Here is a 9,680-nt window from a genome sequence, read left to right on the forward strand (position 1 = left end):
TCTTCTGTTCTTAACAGCTACTGTATCCACAGAAAGAACTCCCTGAAGTCTACACATTGAACCCAAAAGTTACCTTTGACACAGACTGAACAAGAATTCCCTGAGTCTCTTGGCAACAGCAGTGACAGTCAAGTGGGACGATGTGATTGATGTAGAACATGAATAACTAGAGAGAATAAGCACCTTTCCAGCCGAGAGCAATCTTGGCATGCTGAGAGTATGTGGGCTTTGTTTGGATTAAATCTGGTGTGCAGAGAGTTTTTGGGAACTCTGGGCGATGACAAACTCTTGACTGTAAAGTATCCAAGGGGCTCTCATAACAAAACCTACACATTTCATTAGCTTTGATTCATGGGTGTGATGTTGTTCCTCTGTAAATTGTTCATAGCTCTTGGCCACAGAAGAGGCTTCTATGATTCAAATGAAAGTTAAGCTTGGAGATAATGCCACTTTGTTAGATTTGAGGGACAGAGCAATGAAAATTGAAGCAGGCAGATGATTCAAATTAAATGTCAAATGTTACGTAGTCTGATTTCTGTGAACTTAATGGGCGTAACAAACTTTATTTTGTGGAACAGTTTGCAATTACACAATGAATGGTAAATAAAATAGTTGTATTATATATTATGCCACAGTTATGTAAAGCGCTAATTGGACAAATTTCCACTACTGTTTCATTACGGGTACTGCATAATGCACAAAATCTCTTTGACATTATCTTGACTGACAAACAGTTTTTCCAAACTAAACTAAGATTCATATCTGACATTTCATAGCAAAAGTCAAGGCACTTTTTTGTCTTCCTGCAGATCATAATAATCATTGCTGTTGTAAATAAATACATAGAATTATTTGTATTATTATTATTGGTATTATTTGACATTTCGTCCTTAGTGGTGATAAAATGTAGCCTGACAAGCCAGACCCACATCAAGATGTTTGGTCTGGAAACTCACCATTGACGGCTCAATCCGAGGGGCGGGATAAACGGTCGTCTTTCAAACTCCCTCTGCACGCGATAGGATAGCGCTACAACCAACCAGAGAAACGAAGGTGAAACAGAGCTTGTTGATAGATTAAACATTCGCCGTATCCGGTCAGCAAAACTCCGAACACATCTTCCCTTTTTAAGAATGACGTCAGTGCCGCTCTTTGTTCTTTTCTCAGAGAAAAGCTTAACTCCAAGTCTTCCAGAGTCGCAGTTAAAGCTGATTCGAAAGTCCGCCGCTGTTCGCCAGTTTCTGTGTTTACTAGAAGCACGCAAACGCAACTTGGCCATCGTCATTATGGCCCCGCCCACCAACTCTATACACGATGTGATTGGCCCAGCAAGCGTTAGGCGAATACAGCTCAGAAGGGTATTGAGAGTTGCTAGACGACACTCGCGGGCAGATTAAATTTGCTGCCGCTAGGGTGCGTCTAGATTTCTAGGCTAGATAAAATGGATGGACGGACAGACAGACAGACTTTTTTTTCACTATGTGTGCTCAGACACTTTAGCAAGCCTAATAATTCATGACACAAAAGAAATATTTACATTTGCACAGGAGTAATGCGACGCAATTATGACAAACTGTGAAAGTTAAATCCAGACCTTTCAAGATTGTCCTACACAGTCCTTTAATGTTTTACAAGCGTTTTGTTCAAAGGTGCTTCCTAACAGAGGAGTATCCCAGAACCATATGCAAGCGATTCCCACTTGGCAAATGAAAGGCCATTTCGCTCCAACAATGTGTTGTAAAATGGAAAGCTGTAAACCACAGACTATCGTTTACTGGATCTACAGAGCTTCCCTATAACCTGATGGGGTGAGAACACTTGCCACAGGCAGACAACGTAACCCACTTCTCTTTTGCACGAGATGCTCTCTGCTTCTCAACGGAAAGGTGGCGAAATGATGGTGGAGTGTGACAAGGACATGAAGCAGCAGAATTATGGCCTGTGAGAGAAGACACTTTACATTAATGAGGTCATTAGGGACTCCAAGGCTCATGCAGAATATCAGCAGATCTCTACTTTAAACTATGACCTTGTAAGATCTGACTGAAATGACTCTGTAGAAGAAAACTGTTTAGAATAAGGTTAAAAATTTAACTTTAGTTAAATATGTAATTTTCACCGTAAAAAAAGAGGGCTTATTCAAAACAAAGGTGTAGCTTGATGACGCCTTGATTTCGCAGAATCATGGAAGTAGTTGTCTTCACCTCCACAGCCGGTGGAAAAGAATCTGATGGGAATCATATTCATGGATGAGCTAATGTATTAAAGATTTATTATGTTACTTTAGTAGAAAAAGGGTGGGGCTGAATGAGGCCGCTGGAGTGATTGCTAATGAGAAACGAGAGCGACACACGGCTCAAAAGCAGCAGAGCTTTTATTCTGCCACAGGCGCAGATGAGCGCTTCCACTTCTTCCGCTCGTGGGGTTACACAGCACTGTTTTAGCATATTAGATACATTTAGTGTATTGAAAGTTATGTTATAATGCTACTCTGTGCTTTCGCTCTGCGGTTATGAGACACTTGTTCACACCGCTGCAGTAAACTAGATAGTTATTTTAGGCATGGAAAAAAATGGTACTCACTTTAAATCATGAAAAAGAGATTAAAACAATAAAACAGCAACTGTGTTGGTTTTCTGTTGATGAATGTACCCAAACAGTTGCTCACCTGTCATATATATATTTAAAGCTACACTGTGTAACTTTTTTAGTTTATTCTTAGCTAAAATCACTTAGTTCTTTCAAAAATATATGTGCTCATTAATGTATATTCACTTCTTTCAAGTAATAATGCATTCTCGTAATTTTATAATATACCATTGAAAATACATTTGTGTTGAGGGCTCGGATGGCGGTCGCCATGTTGCTCCTCCATCTTGAAAGTACATTAGCCAAAGAGGGACATACCAGTAAATTCAAGCTTCGCTTTTCGCGTTTTTACACTGGCACCGTGTCGAATGTGAAGAGGGGGATTGCTTGAGGCTGCTATATGATGATGGAGGATCACTCTTAAGCCCCTTTCACACTGCACGTCGGACCCGTAATATTCCCAGAACGGGTCGCCTTCTGTGTGAAAGCAACCACTTCCCGGAACTGATTACCGAATTCGACCCGGGTCGAGGACCTAGTAACATTGCGGAATATGTATCAGAGTCGCCAAGGAAGCGGAAAAGAGAATTAAGACGGCAACGCAACGGGCAAATCAACAAGACAAAAGTAAATATTGGAGTGGCCTTTCCAAGATGGAAAGAGCTCATGAGGAGCAACGATTTTAAAAAGAACGCCGACGTTGCCTGCTTTCTTCTCGACAGGTAATATTAATTCAGCCTATTTGTGTATATTGGAAGTTTTATTAGAGGATAGTTTTTCCTTCAGTTTTCAAAAATTACCTCATCACTTGAGTTGAAGCAACACTCACCGAAGAGTTCGAACTGGAAGCCATGACTAAATCAGCCACCGTAGGAGTTGAAACGAAATCGAAATTGAGAGGAGCAGAAACTATTATTCACTGGATGGTCATATACCTTTTCACCACTAGATGGGGGAAAATATCACACATTGTAGCTTTAAGTGTCTTTAGTGTTTCAAACTGGAAATCGAGGGTAACTCAGGTATGGTGTCATTGATACAAACGGTCTGTGGCCTTGTTAAAATTGATTAAATTCAGAGAAATAAACAGTCTAAACATTCAGGATAATGCAAGTAGGCGTACACAAGTCAACAAAATATATAACATTGTTCTAGTGGTCTTTGGCTATTTTTAATCCAAAAATCTTACATATTGTGTCTTTAATGCAATTGCTAACATGACAAAAAAAAGTGATGGTGTGCACTAGTAAAAAATATTTGTAATTTTTACAGGAAGAAAAAAAAAGCTACAGTAAAACATGTACCTTACTGTAAATGGCAAATATATATATATATGAGCTATCATTCATGTTCACACACACACACACTCTAAAGCTAATTTAGCAATCTTCTTAACAAATCTGGATCTTCTACAGTTCTGATTAAGCACCACTCTCACTTCCACTTACTAACATTAGAAAACTGAAACACAAGCAAACTCAGCTCACACTCTGAGACCGCTCAATGATGGATACCTCACCTTCTGACATTTATAAGTCCCTGGTTGAACTGTAGGATGCAGAGTGATTCGAAGTGACTTGACAGATTAATCCAAGGTGACTTTTTTTGATCAAGTCTCCACCACCGAGTAGCTACATAGTCCTACTTAACAGTGGCCTTCAGTTCAGATTCTGTCATGGACACTATCCTGAGTAGGCCTACAGAAAAACCGCAGAGAAAACAACCAAGTGAAAGATGGCGTTTGCTAAGGCTACCTGCGAGAACATCCCGTTATGTTAGGCCACTACAAAGCGTCTCAGTTCACTTAACAAGAGTCCTAAAAGACCATCTGGGTATCATGTTAATCAAAAGTGACTCGAAGCACCCTGTGTTTTTCATCAGTGTAAATGTCACGCCGGACCATGTAAATGATCTTTTCTGGGGTGAGTGTCTGATCTCCTGTCAGTGGTCTTTTGTTAAATGGCAGTGTTGACATGGCTGTGAGCTGACCTCGGTAAAGCAGAAAGCACAGAAGCACACGGACTAACGCAGGTATAGCGCTCCAGATGACCTCCAGCTTTTACTACTGACACTCAGTAAAGATGAAAGCAGCCCGCGGGCTTGAAGAGAGAAGGGGTAATAACAGAGCCCTCTGATATCTGATCACAAAGGACAGTTTCGCCCTGACCCCTTTCTGCCTTTCATTTTTCTTTCTTCTTCTTTTCTCACACTTCTAGCTGCTAGAAATGAGGACCATACCAATGGTGGGCTGCACAGCTTTTTAAAGAAAAAAGCACATCAGGAATATTGTGAAAGGTATACTTAACACACTTATGTAGTTTGATTTCAACGTGCCATCAGATGTTCATTTTCGCAGTGTGTAATTTGAAGTATGTTTACACTTTTACAACAGTGCCATCTATAGGCAATCGTAATTAGCGCAATGCCAACACTTACTGCTGTAGTCCATACTTCCGTGCTACATTGAGGAGAAATGTGCTATTGGTTTTCTAAGTGATCAATATACCATTTGGACATGAAGGGACATGAGGGACCACAATGAACTGCATTACAATTCCCTAGCAACCACCCAGAGAATATGCAAATTGTATATTATACTGATAGTTATCTTTTTGACATCTATTCACTCTTCTTTCTTTCAATCACTAAACAGAAAGGCTTGATAGGAAACAGACATGCTTGTTAGATCAATAGTGTTTTTAGCTTTGGTCGGAGCCCCGTTCAGCCTCAGACACCCCGTGTGTGTCACAGTGCCTCTGAACGTCCCAGGACACACTAACTCTCCCCAGCTGGGCAGGAGACCGAGGTGCCGGGCTGTCCTCTCTGCTGCACTTCAAAGGGCTATGCTGGGTGTAAGTCACTTATCTTTTCATCCATCTCTTCATTGAGGTGTGTGGCTTACACTTCACAGGCTGCCTGTTTGCGAGTTAGTGCAGTGAATCATACACATCAGTGAATCCTTCACACTCGTTAAGTGATTCTCTCAGTAAACGAGTCTTTTTTTAATGTGTCATTTGAAAAGAACTGGGAACCGTTACAATGATGTAAATGAAAAAGCTACATTAGGAACTTGCATTAGTCCATTTACTGACATGTTTATAGGGGTTGGAATCTTTGGTACCTTTCGATTCGATTCATTTTTCATTCATTTGAATCATTTACTGTTTTGTGTTACCTTTTCTATTTGACTGCAGTAGACAGTTTAATAGGTCCACTGAATTAAATATGAACCTTTTTTTCTTTTGAACCTTTTAATTTTATTTTATTAAAGCTACACTTTGTAACTTTTCCGTCCACTAGAGGGCGCCTATTCAAAACAAAATCTTAGTTTGATGCCAAGTTTGAGCTCATCAAAAAAAAAAAAAAAAAAAATCAGGATAGGACTCCGGTAGAAATTATGTTCATGGATGCGATTATTAACGTTACTATAGTGTGAAGCAGAGCAGGTCTGAGTGTTGTGGGAGCTGAGCAAGGCCGCAGGAGTGATTGTTAAGCAACACACGGCTCACGAGCAGCGGGACTTTTATTATGCCACAGTCGCTGTGCCATTTCCACTTTCCGGTCATGAGTATGAGGTAACACTGCTCTGTTTATCATATCAGATACATTTCAGTGTGTTTAAAATGATATGAAATTACTATGTGTGTTCGCTCAATGGCTGCTGTGACACTTGTTGCACACTGCTAAGAGTAAAGAGATGCATCCAAGAGGAAACCGAGGGTAATGCAGATAAGAAACAATTGACCGGCAATTCCCTCAGACATCCCGGTTCCTTGCTTAAAATAGCAATTTTCTCACAATTTACAAATAGTTGGAAACATTTGGGATATTGTAAGAACTCAGCAGTACAAAATATAAAACACTGGCCTGGTGGTTTTTGGATATTTTACTGCTAAAATCCAACAGTGCACCTTCATCATTAAAGGTGCTGTATGTAGGATTGACAGCTAATGGTCGAAACAGGTACTGCAGTCCTGCTCCGGAGCAGGTTATGTTCAGAGAGTGAGTTGCCATGCTACTTACATACCCTGAAAGCTACCTCCGTTTTTGGAACCGTTATTGGTTTTGTAGTATAATCTAAGTAGGAAGTTTCACCAGAAAATGTCATCTGAACATAAGTAACATGTCCGCCACCTCTGGAAACAAAATATTAAAATAGATTGCGCTACCAATATGAATAATCATAAAAATACGTCAAACCTTCTAAATTATTATTATTGTTCTCAAATTGCTAATGTTAACAGCATTAGCACGTGTATTTAGTGTTTATTAGCGTAACCTGTAGATTCCAAGGGGTTAATCTAGCACTCGGAAAGCGTTCCACCCCTAGGGGCTGCCATTGCTAACCAAGCCATCACCTGCTGTTAGCATCCCATTGACTCCCATTCATTTTTGCGTCACTTTGACAGTGAATAACTTTACATCTGAGACGTTTAAAGACTCCATTTGTCCATTGTTTATTTCTAAAGAAACACGGCAATGCATAAAAGGCACAGTTACCTTGTATCTTACACTATCGCCCCGCAGAAGCTGTTTTTGTAAAAATAGGCTAACGATTGCGTCATAACCAACGCGACTCTGTCGCACAGTTGAGAAATTACCGTATAGACCTGAGGAGACGCTCGCAGGCAATCTTTTACTGTCTATGAGACAGTCGGGGGGACGTGGAGACATAAAGTCTGATAAAGTCAAGGGGGAAGAATGGGGAGAAGCCCATAGTGAGCCAAAAGCAACGGGAGAAAATATTTAAACAATGTGATTCAGCTTTCACTTTCCACATCTACTAGAAGACCTACAGCTGTCAGACAGGAGGCTCACGTCACATCTACGTCGTCAAGCTCAGTCTGAGCCTGCGCAGTTCGCTCAGCCATCAGGAAGTGAGTGCTCCTATACTGACATCACATTCCGCCGTTGACGTCAATGGGATAGCTCTGTCCATTTCTTTTACTGTCTATGGTAGATTCTAACCTGTATTTTCTTACAAAGGCCCAAATTACATCATCAGCAACAACTTTAGATTCACCCCGAGTCAAAAGCAAAATAGTTTTTGAATACTGGATTGTTGTGTCCTTGCTCAAAAATTGATTTGAGATATTTTTAACCAAAAAAAACTGTTACGGACTGCAGATTTAAACAAACACAAACTTAGGCTGCGTTTACTCGATTATAGGCTACACACACAAGGAAATACCTGTTATAACTTTAAAGCCCACATGAAACAAAGCACATTCTGGACGTTAAATGATTTATTGAGATTTATGTATACAAATAGTATTCGTCATTGTTTAAAATTCTGAGGTCCAATGTGAGAAACTGTTCGAGTGTAAGGATGTGAGGTGGGCCTTTTCCCCCCATCTGCTAACTTTATCCACGCAGCAGGGTCAAAGAAAAATTCCCACACAGATTACAACCTGACATTGGACACACAAAACCATCGCTAACATCTGAGTGTGCTTGTCCCGAGGGACTTCTTAGCGCTTCAGCGTGACTCAGCCTGCCCTATTGGTGTAGCACAACAAAGGATCCTCTTTGCTGCATTTCCTGTGTAGCTCACACAACTCCTGACTGCCATCAAAGTTGACCGCAATGAGCAACGAGTGACTCAAACATATACAGACCTTCTTTTAAACCCGGAACTTCACAGATCCTTTGACCAGACCTGGACTTTTCACACCGTTCTACAATAACAGATTTCCTTTCTTTCACTGTCAGTCATACAAGACCATTGTCTGTTATATACAGTGGGAATCAAAAGCCTGAGAACAAAGAAACAGTTTTTCTCATTTCTAATTTTATTTAAATTATTTTATTTTGTTTAAAATCATTTGTTTTAAATGATCACATCAATAAACTGTAAAAAAAAAAAAAAAAAAAAAAAAAAAAAAAAAGATGGAATTCCAAAAAAATCCAAATTTAAGCAAATGTAGAACTAAAAGTTGAAGCTTTAATCTCCTCCTGAAAATCCTGATAAAAGTAACTTGGTAACTTGGTGAGTACTTCGCTCAGAGAAGCTGTCAATCTCAGCTGTCAATCATGATGTCACATCCCCGTTTTAACTTAAACCAGCACAAACATACAAAAAATGAACACTTGCACTTACATCAGCATGATAAAAACTACCTAAAATGACTCTTTGGGGAAAACATTTTTTGAAATGTAATTTGATTGTTTAGTTTGTCTCCTGTCCCAATTCCCATTCGAATACATGGAGGGGGCGGGGCCGATGAGCTACACTTTGGCTTCACTTTTCATGACGTATGCGGCACGCTTAATCACATCCTGTCATGGTAAACTGGCCTGTCAATCATCTTCTCACAGTTAAAATCCTACACATTTCATTTCCTACCACATCGGAGAGAAATGCAGTATCATTATCTGCAGTCATTGGTCTTTCATGTACTGTATTTAGTGGCCTGTCAACATTTATGTGTGTTTACTTGCAGTGTATCAGGACATGATTCGGTTTATGGACTATTGTATGCGACTAAACCTTAGCAGTAGCAAGCAAAATGGTTTTGCACGTCAGACTAGTGTAACGTTATACATAGAACAACAATGAAGTCCGTTAGCGCATTTGAATGATGAAGCACGCGATCGTGTCGTTTACTGATGTTTACTCACGCGACGATAGCCGACAGCACAGACATTTGAAGCAGTTTAACTCACCGGCTGCTTCCAAAGCAGGAACGACCCTTTATCACTGGGGCCACTCCATCAAAAACACTCTTCTTTGGCATGATTTCGTGAAGTCCTAACAGCAGTGACCGTGGAAATCCACTTTGCGACGCGACTGAAGCGATGTTGTGAAGCTTCCCGTCATTTCTGCGTTCAAATCGGTTCAAATGCAGCGCTGCCTTCCCAGAATGCTGTGCTGAAGCGTTGAAGTTGCTTGACGTCACCCATAGGAATAAAGTGGAGCGCGGCGCGGACTATAACGACATAAGTGTTCACGGACGACTGGATCTGCACCTGAGAGAGTGTTTATGGGTGTGCATTTCCTCTCTCGCTCTAGTCACGCGCGCGCACCCTACCGGGAGAAGAGCCCGTACGGCCCATACAAGGACCTTCCGCTGTATCGAAGTCAAGCCAAC

This window comes from Pseudorasbora parva, chromosome 23, assembly GCF_024679245.1.
Source record: "Pseudorasbora parva isolate DD20220531a chromosome 23, ASM2467924v1, whole genome shotgun sequence".
Taxonomy (NCBI): Eukaryota; Metazoa; Chordata; class Actinopteri; order Cypriniformes; family Gobionidae; genus Pseudorasbora; species Pseudorasbora parva.